Consider the following 23098-nt stretch of genomic DNA (forward strand, 5'->3'; position numbering starts at 1 on the left):
AATCGGTAACAAGCTTTGAGTTCGTGGCTGAGGTCGCTTTCGTCACGTAGGACGTGTTTGACGAACCCGAGTCGTATCAGGGTTTTCGGCAGTGGTTTGGCCACATGAAGTGTTTTCGCACTTCATGTCGTTCAACTCAACGTGCGCTCGTGCTAGTTGAGCTCGTCAAGTAACCCGATTGTCTTAGTGGATGTTCACCATGTATGGACGCTATTGTTTGAATTTAGGGTACCAAACTTACCAGTGCAATCCCGTTAACTATGGTACCTTGATCCGCTAAGACTCATGAGCCGAGCATGGTGGTATGGGATGTTGTGGTCGAGCTGTCGGCCTACGCTGGGGTGACGAGCCTCCCCATAGTGACCAGTGAGTAATCCAGACTCATGAGCCGATTATGGTGGTATGAGACACTATATTCGTGCTGTCGGCCTACACTGATTGGTGACGAGTCCTTTGTAGTGACCTCGAGCATACCTTGATACTACATTGAGGCGACGAGCCTTATTGTAGCAACTAAGGTATGATTAGGCATGCATTGATTGGTGACGAGCCCTTTGCAGCGACCTAGAACCATAATATCGTTTGAGATTGTCTAGGACTGACGACCCTAGAATGGATCACTGTTTGGGAATTGATATAAGGAAGGTACCTTAACTTCCCAATCTTGCTATATGAAAAGGACTAATAACAACTTGGTAATCATGTTCATGCACCACATTGCATGTGCCTTGGCGTTGTGGAACACTGCGGGAGGTTGTCATGCATACCGTGAGATAAAGACGCTGAGGGAGTGCAGGCGAGGGCATGCATCATTTCTACATACCTCCTTACATTAACAAGAGTAGTTAGGACATATTTGATTGTATTACCTTATCATTACTACTTGATTGAATTGATAATATGTTAACTTTTACTGTATAGTTCCACTGAGTTGATCACTCACTCCCACGTTCTGTGACGGTGTTTCAACACCAACCAGACTGTCTTAGATGCAGATGATGATGCGACCCGCGAGGCAGAGTCGGAGTATGAGGATGACGAAGAGGCGTTCTCCTTTATGCAGTTCTCAGGCGGGCTCATGTGAACCGTGTCCTGAGCTACAGGATTTAGGGTTTATTTTGTAATGGGTGATTTCATTTTGATACTTATATTTTGAAACAAACACTTGTAATTTTGACCTGGCAGAGCATACATATCTTAGGGACTTATATAGATATACATATGTGTTTCTTCAGTCTTCTGCTTGCATATTTCACTTATCCCTGGATTATGTTTGCAGTTTGGCTTAATCTACTCCATGTTTTATGCACTCATACAGACAACATACATCCATCATTTCATATGTTGCATAAGTGATGTTTTGAAACTCGGGAGCTGGGTTATGCTCGACCCTCGAATTTCAGGGCGTTACAAGTTGGTATCAGAGCATGATTTGGATTAAACTGGTCCTGGGTTATGGTCACACAACGTACGCTGACGCCACCTTAGTGTAGGAGGGTGCAAGATAAATCTAGAATCAGTGTAGGTTTTCTAGTTGCACCTATCAATGAAAGTTTACTAGAAACGATCACCGAGATTGAGTCCGTGCACACTCTTGATCACACACAACGACCCCAAATCACTTCTAGACCATCCATTGACGGGTTTAGACCATGTATCATCCCATCCCAGCCGTTAAAAATCTGATAATCTTGAATCTGTATCAGGTTCTATTCAAAGTAACCCGAAATGAGTCGAAACGGACTAGGGGCCCAATCGGGGCAATTCCAGGGGGACCCAGGGTGGGACCCACATCATTTTTGAGCTTGGGGAGGGGGAGGACCTCGCCCCACCGGTGAGCCATCACCGGTTAGTCCAGAGACCGGCGAGGCTCTCGCCGGTTCTGTGAGCCCTCGCCGCCCAGTGGACCCGGATGGGCTGGGCCGGCCGGGCCAATGCTCCTAGGGCCTAGTGTGGCCCACTCATCCAAGGTTGGTCAAATATAACCCCTTCCAAACTCTCTTTCCTTCATAAACTACCCTCCCATGCTTTCCTTTTCTTGAAACTTCTCTCAAGACCTCATAAAAATCCATCTTCAAACCCTTTCTTCTTCCATTTTCGTGCATCCTCACTCTACCCATCTCAAAACCCACCTCCATTATTGATTTTCTTTTCTTTTCTTTCCATTTGAGCACTCAAATCCCTACTTTGAGTCTCAAATTTGTGGAAGCCCCATCATTCCTTCCATTTCCCTCTTTTCTCTCATTTTTCATGGCCCTATTCGAGCTTATTATGGCCATATTTTTCATTTCCACCATTCTCTCTTTCATGGGGAAGAAAAGAGCTCCCGTTGATGAAGCCGGGCCTAGCCGCCCAACCCGTTCACGGAGGCCGAGAGGTGCCACCGCGAGCACGATCTCCACTCGAGAGTATCAGACAAAGCGGGACATCGATCCCCGGGCTCCTGTTGGAAGGACTTTGTTGGCAGAGCTATCTCATGGAGTCTATGAGGGCCGTAGGGTCCTTTTTGAAGCTCATATAGATGCGTGACTATTTGGAGAATATCTCTTATTTGAGTACCTGGAAGAGGCCAGGTGGCGTCCGCTATTTGAAGGCGAATACCGCACAAATGTGGGTACTGTCCGAGCTTTCTATGCCTACATTCGAGAACCTTCACTGGAGCCATTGCAGTTCAAGATCCCTTGCGGAAGAGATCGGGAGGCTACAGTCGATGTTGCTTTGATATCCCGACTTCTGAATGTGCCGCTTGGTGAGGTTCATGCAAGTGAGAAGAATCTGAGTAGTGCACGTGAAAGGGATCGCCGTACGCAGTTCCTTTGTGGTCATCTGGTTGAATGACAGCCTAATAGAAGCCTTTTAGCGACCAACATGACAGACGACTTTTGCTTGCTTCACCACATGTGCACATTCAACGTCTATCCTAGGTGGAGCAACCGCAGTGAGTGCACACGCCTGATGGTGGATTTCTTGTATCAGGTGGGGCAAGGAGAGAAGCTGTGTGTGCCTACGTACATCTTGCAACAGATAGTCCTTATCGCACGTTCGAATAGAAGGCCTGAATCACTCCCATTTGGCCGACTCATCTGTAAGATTGCACATGAGTTTGGCTACAGACTTGGGGTGGAAAAGCTAGTACCTGTCTGTTACATCAATGAGACGACTCTTAATCAGATGGATATCGGCACGACGACGACAAGCCATACGTGAAGAAAGTGAGGATGAGACTGAGAGCGAAGAGGAAGCGAGTAATGAAGAAGGTGGAGTTAAAATAGAAGAAGAAGAGCAGGATGAGGAAGAAGTGGAGGCCTAAGACACGAGTGAGAGTTCTCCTCCTGTAGCACCAGAGCAGGGCACAGATCAGGCTACCAGGGAAGCCCGTATAGCTCGACTTGAGGAGGGTCAGCCTATCCTACGACAGGACATTATGAATTTTTGAGGCCTCGTGAAACATAAGTTCAAGAAGGTGACTCGCACTCTGAAATCTATCCTGTGTTGCCTGCAGGATAAGGGTGCCCCTCCTCCATCTCCAGATTTCGATGAGAAGTCGCGGATGTAGTCGTCACTTGCTCTGTTTTATTGCTTGTTATTGTGTGTAGCCGTTATAAGCGTAGTAATTTGGAAGTTATTTTGTTGTTTGAAGCTTAAGATATATTAGCTCGCATGCTTTCTTTGTCGTGATCCATGTAATGCTGCACTTCTTGTATTGTGACAAATTTTGTTAAATGAAATGCATGTTGTTTTCCTTAAGTTGTGATGTGAATGCTGTGTGGGTGGATTATGTGGATGTTAAATCTCACAGGTTGCATCCTCTATTCAATGTAGGGTATGCCTCCTAAGGGCTCGAAGACTTCGACCCGTCTCTCTTTAGGCGAGTCGCTTGCCGGGGTTTCCCCCCTAGGCGATAGTCAGATGGATCCCCAATCGAGCCCGTCTCATTTGGGTGCTGGGCCAGACTCTCAGTTAGCTACTGGCCTTGCTATTAAGCCGACTCCTGTGACACCATCTATAGTTCCTCCAGTCACGCATTCGGTTCCTGAGCAGAATCGTGCATCTGCGTCGACATCTCATGCATCTCCGTCCGCTCCACCTCCTGATAGGCTAGCGTAGATGATGCTGTTGATGTAGCAACAGTAGATCCAACAGCAGCAGCAGCAGCAGCAGTACCACCACCACCAGCAGCAGCAGCAGTTTTTATCTTCCATGGCTGGTATCTTTTCTCAGTCGATGGGGGCGACTCCACCTGCTTCACCTATGCACCCATCTGGGAACACTAGTGCTAGCGGCACATTTGAGCGATTCCAACGCTTACGACCTCCCACATTCGTGGGTTCTCATAGACCCGAGGAGGCCGAGTACTGGATTGACCGCATCTCTAAGATGCTGAGGTCGCTTCACTGTTCTGAGGCTGAGCAGGTTGAGCTTGCCTCCTTCATGTTTGAGAAGGAGGCCAGTTTATGGTGGGACAGTGTTCTCTACACAGTTGCAGAGGATTTTGTGTAGACGTGGGTGGCGTTTGAGGCTCGCTTCCACGAGAAGTATTTTCCAGTCATTTACCAACATGAGAAGGAGAGTGAGTTCCTTTACCTCCGTTAGGGAGGGATGTCGGTGACAGAGTATGAGAACTGGTTTACTAAGCTGGGTCGGTATGCTCCATTACTTCTGGGTGATCAATCGATGTGGATACGGCATTTTTCTGAGGGGCTGAGGCCTGAGATTCGATCGAAGATGTGTTGTGCTAGCATCTCTTCTTATGCTGAGTTGGTGAGCATATCCTTGCGAGCTGAGCAGGACGGGGACAGGTCGCCCCGTTTGCGAGCACTTATGGTTCCCAGACCGCGACCTGACTTTCCGAGTACACCATTTCTCGGCAAGAGGCCACGGGAGATTCTCCTCCGAGACGTGCAGCGTCGCTGGCTCAGCTGATGCGTTCAGATTTGTGCTGTACATACTGTGGAAAAATCGGGCATTTGGATCATAATTGCTTCATGCAAATGTGGGACAATGGATTTATGCCGCCATAGAGGATCAGTCGTCCGATGCCTCAGGTCATATCAACTCCACCCCTTCGTTCAGCACCAACTCACCCATCTTCAGGCCTTCTGTACCTCACTTTAAGCCACCTCAATGGCCTATGGTACCACCACCGAATCGCCCACAGCAGGCTCTAGTTCACGCGCTTACAGCTGAAGCGCCTAGGGCTGACTTAGCACCGAGATCTTTTGAGGTTACAACCCACATCCAAGGTATTCCCGTCTTCTTGTTGGTGGATACCAGGTCGTATGCGGCAGTTAAGCGCCTGAGTTTGGGCACTATTACTATGAAGGGAGTGACACTCACTACCGCTACAGGGACCTCCTCTGATATGACCAAGGTTTGTATGGGTTGTTTGATTGATCTAGGGAGCAGATCGATTCTAGTTGACCTGTTTGTCGCACCTCTATATCATTACGACGTCATTTTGGGCATGGATTGGCTTACGAAGATACGAGCATGGATTGATTGTGAGGCTAGACTGGTGACAACCCATGAACCTGAGGTCGAGACATTTACTTTCCCTGTTCAGGTCAGTTACCCTTTCTGATTTGGTTGTTATACTTCTCTGTTGGAGAGTATTGCTGGTTCGGCGCTTGAAAGCACGCCAGTAGTTCAGGATTTTGAGGATGTATTCGAGACGATTCCTGGATTACCCCCTCGGCGCAAGATTGATTTTACTATCGATCTCATGCCTGGTGCAACACCTATTTCGTTGTCCACCTATCGCATGCCTCCGAGTGAAATGGAGGAATTGAGGAAGCAGATAGATGGCTTGTTGAATTTGGGCTTTATTCGACCTAGTGTGTCCCCTTGGGGAGCACCTGTTCTATTTGCCAAGAAGAAGGATGGTTCCTTGCGATTATGTATAGATTATCGCAGGTTAAATCAGGTGACAGTGAAGAACAAGTATCCCTTGCTCAGGATCCATGATCTGTTTGATCAGTTAAAGGGGGCACGATACTTTTTGAAGATTGATATATAGTCAGGGTATCATCAGTTGCACGTCAAGGATGAGGACGTGCAGAAGACCGCATTCAGAACTAGCTTCAGCCATTATGAGTTCCTTGTGATGTCGTTCGATCTTACGAATGCATCGACCGTGTTCATGGATCTGATGAACAGGGTGTTTCGGCCATTTTTGTTCCGATTTGTCATTGTCTTTATTGATGACATTTTGATATACTCTACGAGTCAGGGAGAGCACTAGGAGCACCAAAGAGCAGTCTTGGATGCTCTCAGGAAGAATCATCTTTTTGCGCAGTACAAGAAATGTGACTTCTGGAAAGAGGAAGTCAAGTTCCTAGGACATGTGGTGTCCAAGGAAGGGATAGCGATGAACGTTGCCAAGGTGATCGGTTCAAGGTGACCGCAGTTCAGGATCGGGAGCAGCCCGGTTCGGTTATCGACGCTTCATACGAGACTTCTCGAAGATAGCCAGACCATTGTCTTAGTTGACACAGAAAGACTTGAAGTTTGCTTGGAATGAGAAGGCCGAAATAGCCTTTCAGGAGCTGAAGGACCAATTGACGTCCGCCCCTGTGCTAGTATTGCTAGAGCAAGGGGTTAAGTATATGATATATACTGATGCCTCTTGCATTGGTCTGGATTGTGTCCTTATGCAGAAGGACAGGGTGATTGCATATGCCTTGAGACAGTTGAGGAAACACGAAGAGAATTATCCTACATACGACCTGAAGTTGACAACTGTCATTTTCGCACTAAAGCTCTGGAGACATTATCTCACGGAGAGGATTTCGAGCTCTTTTGTGACCACAAGAGCCTTAAGTATATCTTCACTCAGCGTGACTTGAATATGAGGCAACGCCGATGGATGGAAACCTTGAAGGACTTTAAGTTCGATGTCTCTTACCATCCGGGTAAGGCAAACCTTGTGGCAGACGCGTTGAGTCGTAAGAAGACTTTAGAGTTTGTGGCTCCGCTAATGTTAGTAGAATGGGACATGATGGAGTTTGTGCGAGACTTTTAGCAGAAACTCATGGTGGAAGAGCCGCATGAGGTTTTCGCACACATTCGAGTACAACCCTTCACTGACAAAAGGATCATTGCAGCTCAGGCAGATGATGAACTATTGGCGAAGATGAGAGAGCGGGTTCGTACAGATGAGGACTCTGAGTGGAGTGTTAGTTCAGATGGGGGCCCACGATATCGTGGTCGCCTATGTGTCCCAGACGTTCCTAACTTGAGACGGGAGGTTCTCGAGTCAGCCCATAATTCAAAGCTTGCAATGCATCCAGGTAGCACGAAGATGTATCAAGACATGAGGAGATCCTACTGGTGGGACAACATGAAGGTTTACATTGCTGAGTTCATATCCCGTTGTCTCACGTGCCAACAGGTCAAGACAGAGTATCGCCGACCTCCTGGGTTGCTTCAGTCCATGCCCATAGCAGAATGGAAGTGGGACTTCACCTCTATGGATTTTATTTCAAGGCTACCGAGAACGAGGAAGGGACATGACTCCATTTGGGTGATCGTCGACCAATTGACGAAATCGGCTCATTTCTTATCGATCAGAGTTACGAACTCTGCAGACGAGTTGGCTAGGTTGTACATCAAGGAGATTGTACGTCTACATGGAGTTCCCTTGGAGATCGTGTCGAACCGAGACACACGATTCACATCTATCTTCTAGACTCGTATCTAGGAAGCGATGGGTGTGAAATTGAAGTTCAGCACCGCGTTTCATTCACAGACAGACGGGCAGACGGAACGTGTGAATCAGATTCTGGAGGACATGTTGCAAGCTTGTGTTTTGGATTTCAAGGACAGTTGGGATGACTGTCACCCTTATGCAGAGTTCGCGTATAACAATAGCTTCCAGGCGAGTATTGACATGGCTCCCTACGAGGCATTATATGGTCGCTCGTGTAGAGCACCGCATTGCTGGGCAGAAGTTGGCGAGCGTAGTTTGATTGGCCCAGAGTTGGTTCAGGTGACTTCAGAGAAAATCGACATTATTAGGCGCTGACTTCTGACAGCCCAGAACAGGCAGAAGAGTTACGCTGATACGATGCGGCGACCGCTTAAGTTCGAGGTTGGAGACCATCTATTTCTTAAGGTCTCCCCTATGAAGGAAGTCCTGTGGTTTGGTAAGAAGGGAAAGCTCACGCCGAGATTTATTAGTCCATTTCAAATACTGGATCAAGTGGGAGCGGTAGCGTACCGTCTTGCTTTGCCCACACCACTTGCGGGCATGCATAACGTATTTCATGTTTCTATGCTAAAGAAATACGTTCTTGATCCTTCGCATATTATCAGTTGGGAGTAGGTGCAGTTGAGCGAGGATGCCACATATGTACTGCGACAGACACCTATCCTAGACAGGAAGGAGCAGGTATTGCGTAGCAAGGTCATTCCACTTGTGAAAGTACTGTGGATGCCTCGCGATGAAGAAGAGGCTACTTGGGAGACTGAAGCTGAGGTCAGAAAGAACTACCCTCAGATCCTCGAGGAGTATGAGAAGGTACTAATTTCGAGGATGAAATTTTTCTTTAAGGGGGGTAGATTATAACGTCTCGAAAAAATCCGTGCAAAGACCCGAGTACAACCTCAGGTAGAAATCGCCCAGGACCAAATCCTTTAGAAATTAGGTTAATGTTAGCAAGTGCTAAACTAGAGTGCTTGCGAGATTAGCACTAATCACTTTGAATTTGATCTGCAAGACCCAAAAGCTATAGAATCGTTAGCGCTACGTTATCCTGAAATCTAGGATTCAACGCTAAATCCAGTTGCTGTCAGGAGTACTTGGAAACTTTGTATCGGACCTGGACCACACGTCGAAAGTCCGATAGCGATGATCTTAGACAATTATGATCACCTTGTTGGGCTTGACAATCACCTCAAAAATCAAGTCCAGATGATGTCCTGAGACGATTTGCTTGAGTTCGGAGTAAAGAGTGTGAGAAAGGTGAAATTATTTAGACATTAAATATGAATTTAAAAAATTTGAGTCGTGTCGCTTGCGCGCCGATTTTAAGCACTCTGACTATCAGAATCTGAACCAATTTTAACCTCGGATCAGGGAAGATGGCCCATACATGTCAAAGTGCCTGTGGACCTGATCGAGTTTCGGTGACCGTTGAATTGAGATTGGTCCGCCATCAGCGATCTGGAAACCCGATCGGACTGAAAACTTAACTTGCTTAAGATCCAATGTTAGTGAGCTTAAGTCCAACCACACTCAGAAAAAGGACCTCCAGAAACGCTCCATTGGATCGAAATGGACCCGATTTGGTTATAGCCTAAGTATACCTTGGCCCTGGGGCTATTTCCATCAAATTTAGGCCTATATAAAGACCTTAAACCCTCACTCTCAAATTCCTTACGAATTTTCCAAACCCTAGCTAAGAGAAAGAAAGAGAGAGGAAAAGAGAGAAAGTGAGAGAGAAGTTGGTGAATCATCTTGAGATTCTTCCTAGTTACTCTGCGTACCTAATCCATCGCATCTAAATCGTTATTCCAGCGATTCTAAGCTCATTCTTGGGTAAGTCAATCAAACCCTCACCTATTTTGGAGCTTAGAATAGTCTAAGTGTTGATGTAGCTAATTTAATTCATGCCTTAGGTTATCTAGTCGCCGTTGACGAAGACTTATCGTCTGAATCAGATCTGTTGCGCACTTTCTGGTTTAAGGTGCGGACTATATTCGTATAGGTTATAGGTTTCAAGGCTTTCAATGTCGGTTAATGGTTTATTATTGTTGTGGATGAAATTTCATATGCCAAATGCGATGTTTGTATTACGTTTTTGATATATATGAACTATATTGAGATTTGTGTATTCCATGTATATGTAGAAAGTATCATATACGTTTAAAATACGAGCATGTATTTTCCATGATTAATCGTCGTGTGTTTGTGCTAGTTGTATGTGTATCAACTCCTTGGTGAAAGGATTTGTCCTAATGTGAGCTATCACCAACATACGTCATGTATGTTGGAATATGTAGCCTAAGTGTTTGTAGAAATGTCTGAATGAATAAGTGTGTAATATATTGTACTTTTTATGGGCGTTGAGAAGAGATTCTCAACTATCTTAATGATGTGTATGATTTCCTCCATGAAATTTTCAATTTTTTGTCTGTTTAACTTAGACGCTACTTATGTGTAAATTCATGTTAAGTTGAAATCCATCAAATGCTCACATGCTTGTATGATTGGAATTGTTGATCCATTACTGTTCTGAATTGCTGGTACGAATATCTGTTATAATTGAATGTGTTTAGGACTATAAAATAGTCTAGGGAATCGGTAACAAGCTTTGAGGTTGTGGCTGAGGTCGCTTTCGTCACGTAGGACTTGTTTGACGAACCCAAGTCATATCAAGGTTGTCGACTGTGGTTTGGCCATACGGAGTGTTTGCGCACTTTATGTCATTATACTCAATGTGCGCTTGTGCTAGTCGAGCTTATCAAGTAACCCGATTGTTCTGGTGGATGTTCACCATGTATGGACGCTATTGTTTGAATCTAGGGTACCAAACTTACCATTGCAATCCCGTTAACTATGGTACCTCGATCCGCTAAGACTCATGAGCCGGGCATGGTGGTATGGGATGTTGTGGTCGAGCTGTCGGCCTACGCTGGGTTGACGAGCCTCCCCGTAGTGACCAGTGAGCAATCCAGACTCGTGAGCCGATTATGGTAGTATGGGACACTATATTCGTGCTGTCAGCCTACACTGATTGGTGACGAGTCCTTTGTAGTGACCTCGAGCATACCTTGATACTACATTGAGGCGACAAGCCTTATTATAGTAACTAAGGTATGATTAGGCATGCATTGATTGGTGACGAGCCCTTTGCAGTGACCTAGAACCATAATATCGTATGAGATTGTCTAGGACTGATGACCCTAGAATGGATCACCGTTTGGGAATTGATATAAGGAAGGTACCTTAGCTTCCCAATCCTGCTATATACAAAGGACTAATAACAACTTGGTAATCATGTTCATGCACCGCATTGCATGTGCCTTGGCGTTGTGGAGCACTACGGGAGGTTGTTATGCGTACCGTAAGATGAAAATGCTGAGGGAGTGCAGGCGAGGGCATGCATCATTTTTATATACATCCTTGCATTAATAAGAGTAATTAGGACATGTTTGATTGTATTGCCTTATCATTACTGCTTGATTGAATTGATAATATGTTAACTTTTATTGTATAGTTCCACTTAGTTGATCACTCACTCCCACGTTCTGTGAGGGTGTTTCAACACCAACCAAACTCTGTCTTAGATGCAGATGATGATGCAACCCGCGAGGCAGAGCCGGAGTATGAGGATGACGAAGAGGCGTTCTCCTTTATGCAGTTCTCAGGCGGGTTCATGTGAACCGTGTCCTAAGTTACGGGGATTCAGGGTTTATTTTGTAATGGGTGATTTTATTTTGATACTTATATTTTGAAACAAACACTTGTAATTATGACCTGGTAGAGCATACATATCTCAGGGACTTATATAGCTATACATATGTGTTTTTTCAATCTTCCGCTTGCATATTTCACTTATCCCTGAATTATGTTTACAGTTTGGCTTAATCTACTCCATGTTTTATGCACTCATACAGACAACATACATCCATCATTGCATATGTTGCATAAGTGATGTTTTGAAACTTGGGAGCTGAGTTATGCTCGACCCCAGAATTTCAGGGCGTTACAGGTACCATGGTTAAAGTGGGCTTTTACATTGGAGAGGGGTACCTTAGATTCAAGCAGTGGTGTCCATACATGGTAAACCCACAATCAACCAATCGGTTCGTTAGGCAAGTTAGATTTGTATGGGCACATGCTGACTTAATCGACATGGAGTGCGTAAGCACCCCTTGTGGCCTAACCACTGTCAACAATTGTCGTACGACCCGGATTCGTCGAGTTTACCCAATGTGGTGAGACTAATTCGTCCACCTGAACAAGGACTATTACCGATTGTCTGGGCTACGTTGTAGACCCAATCTTACTTAGATGCAGTAAGTAAACATATGTGATAATCATTTCGGCATTTAACAAACAATCCAACTAAATTCCTCATTTAAGCATTTTATCAAACTCATTGAACATATTACCTAACACTTGCATTTTATCCATAAATTGCGTAGAAGCAAATAAGATTACATGAAAGAAACTATACATATGAATAAGGTAATTAAGAATCATATCTTAATACTCTTAATAAATACAAATCATCAACAATTTCTCATTCAGACAATTTATCAAACACTTAGACTACAATTCACCAAATACATAGACTAGGTTAGTTATAACATATATTTTAGCAATTCCTTACACAGGAAAGTCAGCATACTTATGACAATGATGAATCCTAGATTAGTAGTCATAGCAAGCACAAATCATGTTTACATGTTCCTTCAAACATTTCAACAAACACATGGGATGCATTTTTATTCAACATAGTTCATACATGTATAATATGTTGAAAACGACGTATCTAAGACAATATGGTAGTAGTCAAGTTAGACATAAGTCATTAGCTAATGTTGAAAGCATTGATAACCAGAACCTAAGTATTTATAGTCTGCACCTTTCGTCGGAATACTCGATTTGGACTCGGTTCGAATTCTACGTTCCCAAAAATGGAACGTCGGGCACCTAAATAACGAAATAGGTTAGCTAGTTTCCTAATTAATCAATATGGATCTCTACAACAATATTAGGGTTAGGTTTTCCTACCCAAAATCGTAGCCAAAACAGGTTATGTAGTGTAATGGGGAGGTGATTCGGTGCGCGAAGTCGTGTGAGAGGATTCCTGTAACAATCCCCTAAGATCCTTCTCTCTTTCCTCTTTTCTCTTCTTTTCTCTCTCTCTCCCTTAGGGTTTTAGATAAATTCGTATATGAGAGAGGTGAGGTGAGGTGAAATAAGGGCTATTTATAAGCCCAGAAGTGTTGCAAATGGCCCCAAGGCCACTATATACATGGTTTATATCCTTTGGGCGACTATTTTTGACAAACAGGGCTCATGGGGAGGCCCACTACTCACCTACATTATAGGGTAAGTTCTCTGATAATGGATCTATGCCAAGATGTGATTTCAGTGCGATCGGATAAGCTGATCGACTATGGAGGACCTGTGTCAGATCAATGATCATACTTACTCGATTGATGCCAAAGTTATATGAATATGTGCAGAGAAATTTCCTTTTCCCATAGATGAAGTTTAGTCAGAAACTGACGGTCCGAAGTCTTTAATTTCACGTGAGAGTGAACGGCCCAATTCACTTAAGTTTTATTTCATTTTTTGAAGATATTCGCGTTTCTCACACACTTCACTTAGGGTTCAAGTTATGCTTTTCTGGTCACTCTCTGGGCTCGATTCCCACGATGGTTGTCAAGCCTAGTAAGACAGATATAATCCTATAGTTTCACAGGCATTGGACTCTCGACATGCAGTCTAGGTCAGATACGGGGTTTCAATGTACTCCCGAGAGCGACCGGCTCTTGGGATTTCTCGTAGGTCTTTAAGTAACGTTGAGTCAGTGGTATTAATAGTTTTAGGCCTTCTCATTTGTGAAAATGGTAGCCCGAGCTAAATCCACTGATTATTTAGTTTAATACTTAATTAATTTCTGTCTAAGTTACGACAGGACACGTTCCTTATGTGGTTCTGCCTGAGGTGGTACTTGGGTCCTTGTACGGACTTTTCTAAGATGTTACAATCTACCCCCCTTAAAGAAAATTTTCATCCCCGAAATTAGTACCTTTTCATCCTCCTCGAGGATCTAAGGGTAGTTCTTACGGACTTCGGCTTCCATTTCCTAAGTAGCCTCCTCCTCGGTGAGGTGTGTCCATAACACTTTCACGAGCTGGATGACCTTATTGCACAACACTCGTTCCTTTCTATCTCGAACACGCGTTGGTCACAATACATAGGTAGCATCTGTAAGCCCCATGTCCTAGACTGTACTGTTTCGTAGGCTTTCGCGGTCTTTTCGGTCGAATTCCGGCAACCTTTGACCTTTATCTGACATTTACACACGACCCTGAGTCACACGTCATTAATCCGACTCGACTCAATCCGAAACTTGTACCCTAGCGACTGCGCTGTCGCCGCGATTTCGATGCCGCAACTTGCCCGCCGAGGCAATGCCCTGGTTAGGAGATGTGGGTCCGCATTCTGTTCAAGAAAAATACCGCGCGTACGAATTCTGAGAGAATCTCTACAACTTGTCACATCCATCAACCCATCAATCAATCACCTTAACCAAGTACACCATCACCTCACACCCTTCCCCAAGTAACCCCCAAAGTCAAAAAGGTTTTTACACACCCATACTTTTTCTTACACCATCTACCACAAAAGTAAAAAAGGCTCTTGCACACCCATGCTTTTTCTTACACCATCTACTACAAAAGTCAAAAAAGCTTCTTACACATCTATCACCCACCACATCCATCACCCATCTCTCACTTTCTCTCTTTACAACCCTCTCTCTCTCATTTTCATTTCACAAACTCTCTTTCCCAAGCAAGAAAACACCACACTCCAAGCTCTTTCTCCTCCAAGAGAGCTTTGTGTATGACCCACTTTCCACCCTCTCATCTCCCATCTCAACCATCTAAACTCCATCTCCTCCGTTAGGATCGAAGCTAAGGAGCAAAGGAAGCCAAGAGAGCAAGAAGAAGGTGGTGGGTGATTTTGGATTTTTGTCTTTCATTCATATGTTTGATTTGAGGGCCCACATATGGTGGGACCCATCTTGATGTATGCCTTATATCATAGAGGGACCCATAGTGGCGGGGTCCCTCCTATCTCCACCGTTTTCTCTTTCTCTCTCTCTCTCTCTCTTTTTCTTCCCTTGGTGATGATGATGTTGCCTTTATGATTTGGGTATACTTGTGGTTATGCTTATTATGAGATAAATGTACATTGGAAAATCCTCCTTGTAGGATCCCAGGATCGGAATCTGGCGTATAGGAGCTGGGAGCCGAGAATGGGGTACTACGGAGGCTGTCGGCACCGGATTCGGGGATCGAAAATTTTGTGAGCCCGATTTTCGAGTTTGGGGCGTGACAGTGTCTTCACTTAACTGCACTTGCTCCCACTTGATAATATGTGTAGGCTCAGGAACATATTTTTTCAACATCGATACATGAAATACGTTGTGCATGCCTGCGAGTGGTGTGGGCAAGGCGAGACGGTATGCTACCACACCCACTCAGTCTAAATTCTAGAACGGGCCAATAAATCTAGGCATGAGTTTCCCTTTCCTACTAAAATGAAGTACTCCTTCATTGGAAAATTTTTAAGGAATACATGGTCCCCAACTTCAAATTCTAACTGTCTCCGTCTCGTATCATCGTAACTCTTCTGTCTACTCTGGGCTGTAAGGAGTTAACATCTGATAATATCGATCTTCTCTGAGGTCGCTTGAACCAAATCTGGGCCAATCAAGCTCTTCTCGCCAACTTCTGCCCAACAATGTGGAGCTCGACATGGGCGTCCATACAAGGCTTCGTAAGGAGCCGTTGCTTGGAAGCTGTTGTTATAAGCAAACTCGGCATAAGGGAGTCAGTCATCCCATCTGTCGTTGAAGTCAAGTACACATGCTCGCAACATGTCTTTGAGTATTTGATTCACCTGTTCCGTCTGCCCATCGGTCTGTGGGTGGAACGCAGTACTGAACTTCAGTTTCACTCCCACTGCTTCTTAGATTCTAGTCCAGAAAATAGATGTGAATCATGTGTCTCGGTCCGACACAATCTCTATAGGAACCCCATGCAGTCATACTATCTCTTTGATGTATAGCTTGGCTAGATCATCTGCCAAATTAGAAACTCTAATCGGGAGGAAATGGGTCTATTTCGTCAACCGGTCCACAATCACCCAAATGGAGTCATTCCCCTTTCTCGTCTTTGGTAACCCGAAAATGAAATCCATAGATATGAAATCTTACTTCCACTTGGCTATGGGTATGGGTTGAAGTAAACCAGGGGGTTGGCGATGTTCGGCCTTGACTTGCTAGCACGCGAGGCATTTGGACAAAAAATCTGCTATTTGGGACTTCAAGTTGTCCCACCAGTACAAATGCTTCATGTCTCGATAAATCTTTGTACTACCCGGATGCATCGCCAACTTTGAATTGTGGGCGGCTTCTAGAACTTCTCTTCTCAAGTCGTGATGGTTTGGGATGTATAGGCGACCACAATACCGCAAACCTCCATCTAAGCCAATCCTCCATTCTAATTCTTCACTGTCGTTTGCACGTTCTCTCATCTTTACGAATAGCTCATCTTCCTTCTGAGCCACAATGATCCGGTCATCAATAAGTGGTTGCACGTGGAAGTGTGCGATGCTCTCTGCTGTCAGCTTCTGTTCAAAATCTCACACGAATTCCACCATATTCCACTCTCCTATCATCAATGGGGCTGTAAATTCTATAGTTTTCTTGCGTCTCAACGCATCGGCTATAAGGTTGGCCTTATCAGGAAGGTAGGAGACTTCAAACTTGAAGTCTTTCAAGGTCTCCATCCAACGTCATTGCCTCATATTCAGGTCCCTTTGTATAAAGATGTACTTGAGGCTCTTGTGGTGGCAAAAGAGCTCGAACTCCTGTTCATAGAGGTAATGTCTCCAAAGCTTTAATGCAAAAATGACTTTCGCCGACTCTAGGTCATGAGTGGGGTAATTTTCTTCGTGTTTCCTCAACTGTCGAGAGACATAGGCGATCACCCTATCCTTTTGCATAAGCACACAACCCAAACCAACACAAGAGACGTCGGTGTAAATAGTATTTGATCCCTTACTGTGGTAGTATTAGCATGGGCGCAGGCGTTAGCTTGTCCTTTAATTCTTAAAAGGTTGCTTCTGCTTTCTCATTCTAAGCAAATTTAAGATCTTTCCAAGTAAGTTGCGACAACGGTCGGGCTATCTTGGAGAAATTTTTAATGAATCGGCGATAATAGCTAGCAAGTCTAAGGAAACTCCTCACTTCTATGACTGAGCCGGGCTGCTCCCAGTCCTGTGCTGCGGTCACCTTGGCTAGGTCCATGGCAATTCCTTCCTTAGAAATTACATGTCCTAAAAACTTGACTTCTTCATTTTAGAAGTCGCATTTTCAGTACTATGCAAACAACTGGTTCTGCCTAAGAGCATCAAACACTGCTCACAGGTGTTCTTCATGATCTTTCCGACTCTTTGAGTATATTAAAATGTCGTATATGAATACGATAATGAATCGGTAAAGGTACGGCCAAAACACTCGGTTCATGAGATCCATGAATATGGCCGGTGCATTCATAAGTCCAAATAGCATCACGAGAAATTCGTAGTGCCCGAAGCTGATCCTGAAAGCTGTTTTCTACACGTCTTCATTCCTGACATGCAACTGATGATACCCGAACTGTAAGTCTATCTTAGAAAAATACCGACCCCCTTCAATTAGTCGAATAAGTCGTCTATCCTGGGTAGAGGATACTTGTTCTCTATCGTGACGTGATTTAGCCTGCGATAATCTATACATAACCACAGCAATCCATCCTTCTTTTTCACAAATAATACATGTGCTCTCCAAGGAGATATGCTCGACTGTATAAAACTCGAGTCCAATAAATCATCAATCTGCTTCCTTAATTCCTCCATTTTACACAGAGGCATTCGGTGCATCGGTAAGGAGATAGGTGTCGCACTTAGCACAAGGTCGATGGTAAAGTTGATCTCACGCTGAGGAGGTAGTCCAGGGATCGTTTTGAACATGTCTTTGAAATCTTGGACTATTGGTGTGTCCTCAAGTGACAGACCATTAAAATTTTCCAACAGGAAAGCGTAACAACTAATGCAGTAGGGCCAACTGACCTAAATTGGGAAGGTGAAGGTCGTGCCCTCGGGCCCATGGGCTGTCACTAATCTGGTCTCACAATCAATCTCTGCCTTCATTTCAGTGAGCCAATCCATGTCAAGGATGACGTCGTAATGACATATCTTGGTTACAATCAGGTCAATACACACCACTCTACTCCCTAAGTCTATCGGGCAACTCTTACAAAGCTTAGTGGCATCTGAGAAGGTTCTTACTGTGGCGATGTGTAACACCCTGAAATTCGGGGGTCAAGCAAAGCTCTACTCCCGAGTTCCAACACATCACTTATGTAATATGGATAATGATGTTTAGATGTCGTCCATTAGAAATGCAGTAAACATGAGTGGGATTATACTAAAACAACATATCATACTCTAGAGTTAATGTAATTTGGCAAGTGGAAGACTGAAATATATGCATTTAATTATGAAACCGTTTCACAAATTTCGGAGTATAAGTATGAAACCGGGCTAAATATATACATGTGTTGTTTCTAACCATATAAATACGGGAAGCAAATGTGTTCAACTAAACAAGTATCTCATTAGTCCCTACGCATCGGTATGAGATCTATATAGATCCGCTCGATAGTTGAACGTAGGAGAACTCTTCCTCCTCACCTACGAAGTCCAACTCCGCTGTATTGACCTCACCATCACCTGCATCTAAACCAGAGTCTAGGTGGTGTTTAAAACACTGTCCCAGGTAGGAATGAGTAGCTAATTCAGGCCTAGTTTATACTCGAGGTCACTTCGAAAAGGCTCATCACCTTAGCATAGGTTGATAACTCGAATACAATGTCCCATACCACCATATTCGGCTCACGAGTTTGAGTTGCTCACTGGTCACTATGGGAAGGCTCGTCACCCCAGCATAGGCCGACAGCTCGACCACGGTATCCCATACCACCATGCCTGGCTCATGAGTCTTAGAGGATCGCGGTACCAAGGTTAAAACGGGCGTTTAAATTGGTAAGTAGTACCTTAGATTCAAGCAGTAGCATTTATACATGGTAAACACACAATAGGTCCATCAGTTTATTAGACAAGTTCGACTAGTGTGAGTGTGCGCTGAATTAATTGACATGGTACCACTGTTGACAATCATCGTATGACTCGGATTCATTGAACGTATCCATTGTGGTGAAACTAGTTCGGCCACTGATCGTAAACCATTACCGATTGCCTGGACTACATATTAGTCCCAATCATACTCAAACAGAATAAGAATTCATATGTGATAGTCCAAGCAGTATGTGACAACCAATTTAAACATAAATCTCATTTGAGCATTTTAACAAACACATAGTGCACATGTTATCATACATAGGCATTTCATTCATAAATCACGTATAGTAAGATAGGTTACATAAAGGAAACTGTAACTATAGATAAGGGAATTGAGAATCCTATCTCAACACCCTCATTAAATACATTTCAATACGCATTTTCTCATTCAGGCATTTTATCAAACACTTAGACTACACATATCATATACATGTAATAAATTAGTCAAAACATATATTATAGCAAATCCTCCCACATAGGAGTTGTCACACCTACATCAATCATGTATTCTTAATCAACAATCATGGCAAGAATAAATCATAACTCCATATTCATACAAACATTTCAACAAACACATGAAATGCATTATTTTCAACATAGTTCATATATACGTATCTTAGCATATGTGATAGCAATCAAGTCAGTCATAAATCATTAATTGACATTGAAAGCCTTCAAAACTATAACCTAAACATTTATAGTCTACACCTGTCGTCGGTTAACTCGTTTCAAACTCAGTTCGAATCCTACGCTCTCATATATAGAACAACGGGCACCTAAATCACAAAATAGGTTAACTATTTCATTGATTCTTCTATTTGAATTCCTAAAATAAGATTAGGGTTAGGATTTCTTACCCAAATCGGAGTTGGAATCACTCATGTAGCGATAGTGGGGAGGTGATTCGGTGTGTGGAATAGTGGGAGTAAATAGTTCATATATATGTGTAATACATGGAAACATCGTATCTTAGCATATGTGATAGCAATCAAGTCAGTCATAAATTATTAATTGACATTGAAAGCCTTCAAAACTATAACCTAAACATTTATAGTCCGCACCTGCCGTCGGTTAACTCGTTTTGAACTCAGTTCGAATCCTACGCTCTCATATACAGAACAACGGGCACCTAAATCACAAAATAGGTTAACTATTTCATTGATTCTTCTATTTGAATTCCTAAAATAAGATTAGGGTTAGGATTTCTTACCTAAATCGGAGTTGGAATCGCTCATGTAGCGATAGTGGGGAGGTGATTCGGTGTGTCGAATAGTGGGAGTAAATCCCAGCAACGATCCTCTGATCTCCCTCTCTTCTCCTCACTCTTTGCTCTCCTTTTCTCTCTTCTCTCTCCTATGGTTTGGAGAAATTCATATGGGAGAGAGAGAGATGTGGGTTTAAGGGTCTTATATAGGCTCAAAAGTGGTGTGAATGGCCCCAAGGCCATGGTATACTTAGGTTATAGCCAAAGGGAGTCTGTTTTTGATAAATGGGGCCCATCTGAAGGTCCATTACTCACCTACGGTGTAGGGTAAGTTCCTTGGCAATGGATCTAGGCTAGGTTAAGATTTTGGTCCGATCGAATTTGTGGATCGACCATGGAGGACCAGTTTTAGTTCAACGGCTATCGTCGCTCGATCAGGGCCACATGTACACTGACATGTGTAGGAAAATTTTCCTGATCCAAGGGTATAGTTAGGTCAGAATCTGACGGTCTAAAATCTTAAATTTGGCGGCAAGTGAATGACCCAAATCACTCAAATCTGAGTTCATTTTCTAAAGATATTCGTGTTTCCCACACACTTCATTCCGGGCTCAAGTTGTGTGTTTGTAGATACTATTTGGACTCGATTCCCATAATGGTTGTCAAGCCCAGTAAGGTGGTCATAACCTTATAGTTTCGCGATCATCGAACTTTCGACACGTAGTCTAAGTCCAATATGGAGTTCCAATGTGCTCCTGCGAGCAACTGGATTTTGAGATTGCTCCTAGGTTTTTAAGTAATGTTGAGTTAGTGATTTTAATGGTTTTGAGTCTTGCAGTTTGTATAGAAAGTGGTTCAAGCCAAATCCATTGATTTTTTAGTTTGTACTTAACTACGTGTCGCCCAATTACGACAGACTAGGTTGCTCTATCAAAATCACCTATTTATTTTATCAGATTCTATAAGACTAATGGCCCAAAACCCATTTTTTATTTATAGATTTTCTATTATAGTAAATTTAAGTTTAAGTATTATTCTCCATCATTTAAATGTTAGGATTAGCGTCTACTATGAAAGTACTTAGAAAAATGTGAAGAATAAGGTGGTGAAAGGTGAGATTTTTGAAGGAAATGGGTTGAAAAGGGATTTTAAACTTTGGGATTAAGTTCTGAGAAGTCAATAAGGTGTTATGATCGACCCATTGCCTAAGTACATCTAACTCTAGGTTGGCAAAAATTCGGGACATTATAATCTACCCCCCTTAAAAATAATTTCGTCCCCAAAATTGGCTAAGGGTAATAAGTAAAGATTTTATTATTCCTTTTACCTAAGTTTAATTGATTCAAGTTTATATGCGTGGCAGGGTGTATACCATCTATGCTAGTCTGGCTCACTTTAGTCTACCCTCCTTAAAAATTTTTCGCCCTGAAATTGGTTAAGGCTCCTATTGGGTCCGTATTTAACGAGCGCATTTGGGGATACAGTGACCTTGGATATTTGTAATTTAGCTCGTAGCCATTGTTAGGCCTATTCTTTAATATGAATTGGTTTAATACTTGAACCTTAATTGCTTTCCTTCAATGACTTCATTGTTGACATTCAAAGGAAGATTCAGATCCTATTTAGTGACCTAAACTTACGTGTAACCTGGATCAATTTTCGTTGATCCTGGGCCAGTGGGCTATTAGCCCACCAAGCTTCCGTTGCACCTATGAGTGGGTAGACAAGTGTACCTACTTAACCCGACTGAGTTCATAACTTTTCTACCCCCTTTAAAAATTATTTTTACTCTTAAGGCTCAAGAATCTATATCCCGATTCGTATATCGGAACAAGGTGTAACTTAAGACCTATCCTTGACATGAAATGGGAAATAACCTCTCAATACATTGGTCTTCCTTCCATCGATGATGTGTACTATGGCATTGGTACCTATGGTCATAGAAAGGAGCTAAAAATAATGGTGGGTGTTGTGGTTGATTTCAGGGACAGGTGTGAGTTTGTGGCAAGATGCTTAAGTTTACTTAAGAGGGACTTTTGCTATGGTCTTGACTTACCCTCTTTAATCATGCCCAGTTTAATACTGTAAGATGATCTATACATTATTAGTACATAAGGAATTTGGACAAAATAGGTTAACGGGCCGACTATCTTTCTAAGTTCATATGTACAATATGTATGCTAGACTGGTCTGTGATTCGAGACCTAATTCCTAACTGTCTATTGCCCATTTGAGAAATTTCTTGGGCCTAATAAAAAAAATCTCTATTGGTTATATATTCTTAACACTTCTCAAAGATGAAGTAATAAACTTTTGGTTGTAAGTGGTCGGGCCAACACGGAAGGAAAGTTGTGTAGTGGGTCTAAGCCAGATACATAGACCTTCTGCCTAGTCTATGACAGAAAATTTATTATATCAGTTCTTATTACTAGTTGATCCTGATCTTATGCTTGATTAGAGTATTGATTTCATTGGTAACTACTAGGATTTAGAATTCGATTCAAACTGCGAATACTTCTCTTATATATAGTTCCTCTACTCCGTGTTCTTGATCGTAATAAGTCCTTGGGAAGGCAATTCTAAGGGGTGTGCTGACTTGATCTAATGTTCAATCTGAGAAATATATAAGTTATCTCTGAGCGTGACTAGTTTCTAAGTTAAAACAACTTTCCTAAGAGTTATTAAAGAAGCCTATAAGTATCAAGGGGATCCAACGAAAGAATGAGGTCTCACTCCAACCTAATTAAGCCGACTAACTAAGTCTATCATTCAATTATCTTAACATAATTAGTCTTTTACATTCCTTAGTATAACTAATAGCCTAGTCCTAATTAATGAGTAGCAGTAATCCAATAGTTGTAATCCGAAGTCTATGCTCATATGCTAGATGATTTTGTACCATTTCTAATACAGGAAATTATTTTATCGCTTAGGGTCAAAAGTTGTCTGATTGGAATTGA

Source organism: Magnolia sinica, chromosome 11 (assembly GCF_029962835.1).
Source record: "Magnolia sinica isolate HGM2019 chromosome 11, MsV1, whole genome shotgun sequence".
Classification (NCBI taxonomy): Eukaryota; Viridiplantae; Streptophyta; class Magnoliopsida; order Magnoliales; family Magnoliaceae; genus Magnolia; species Magnolia sinica.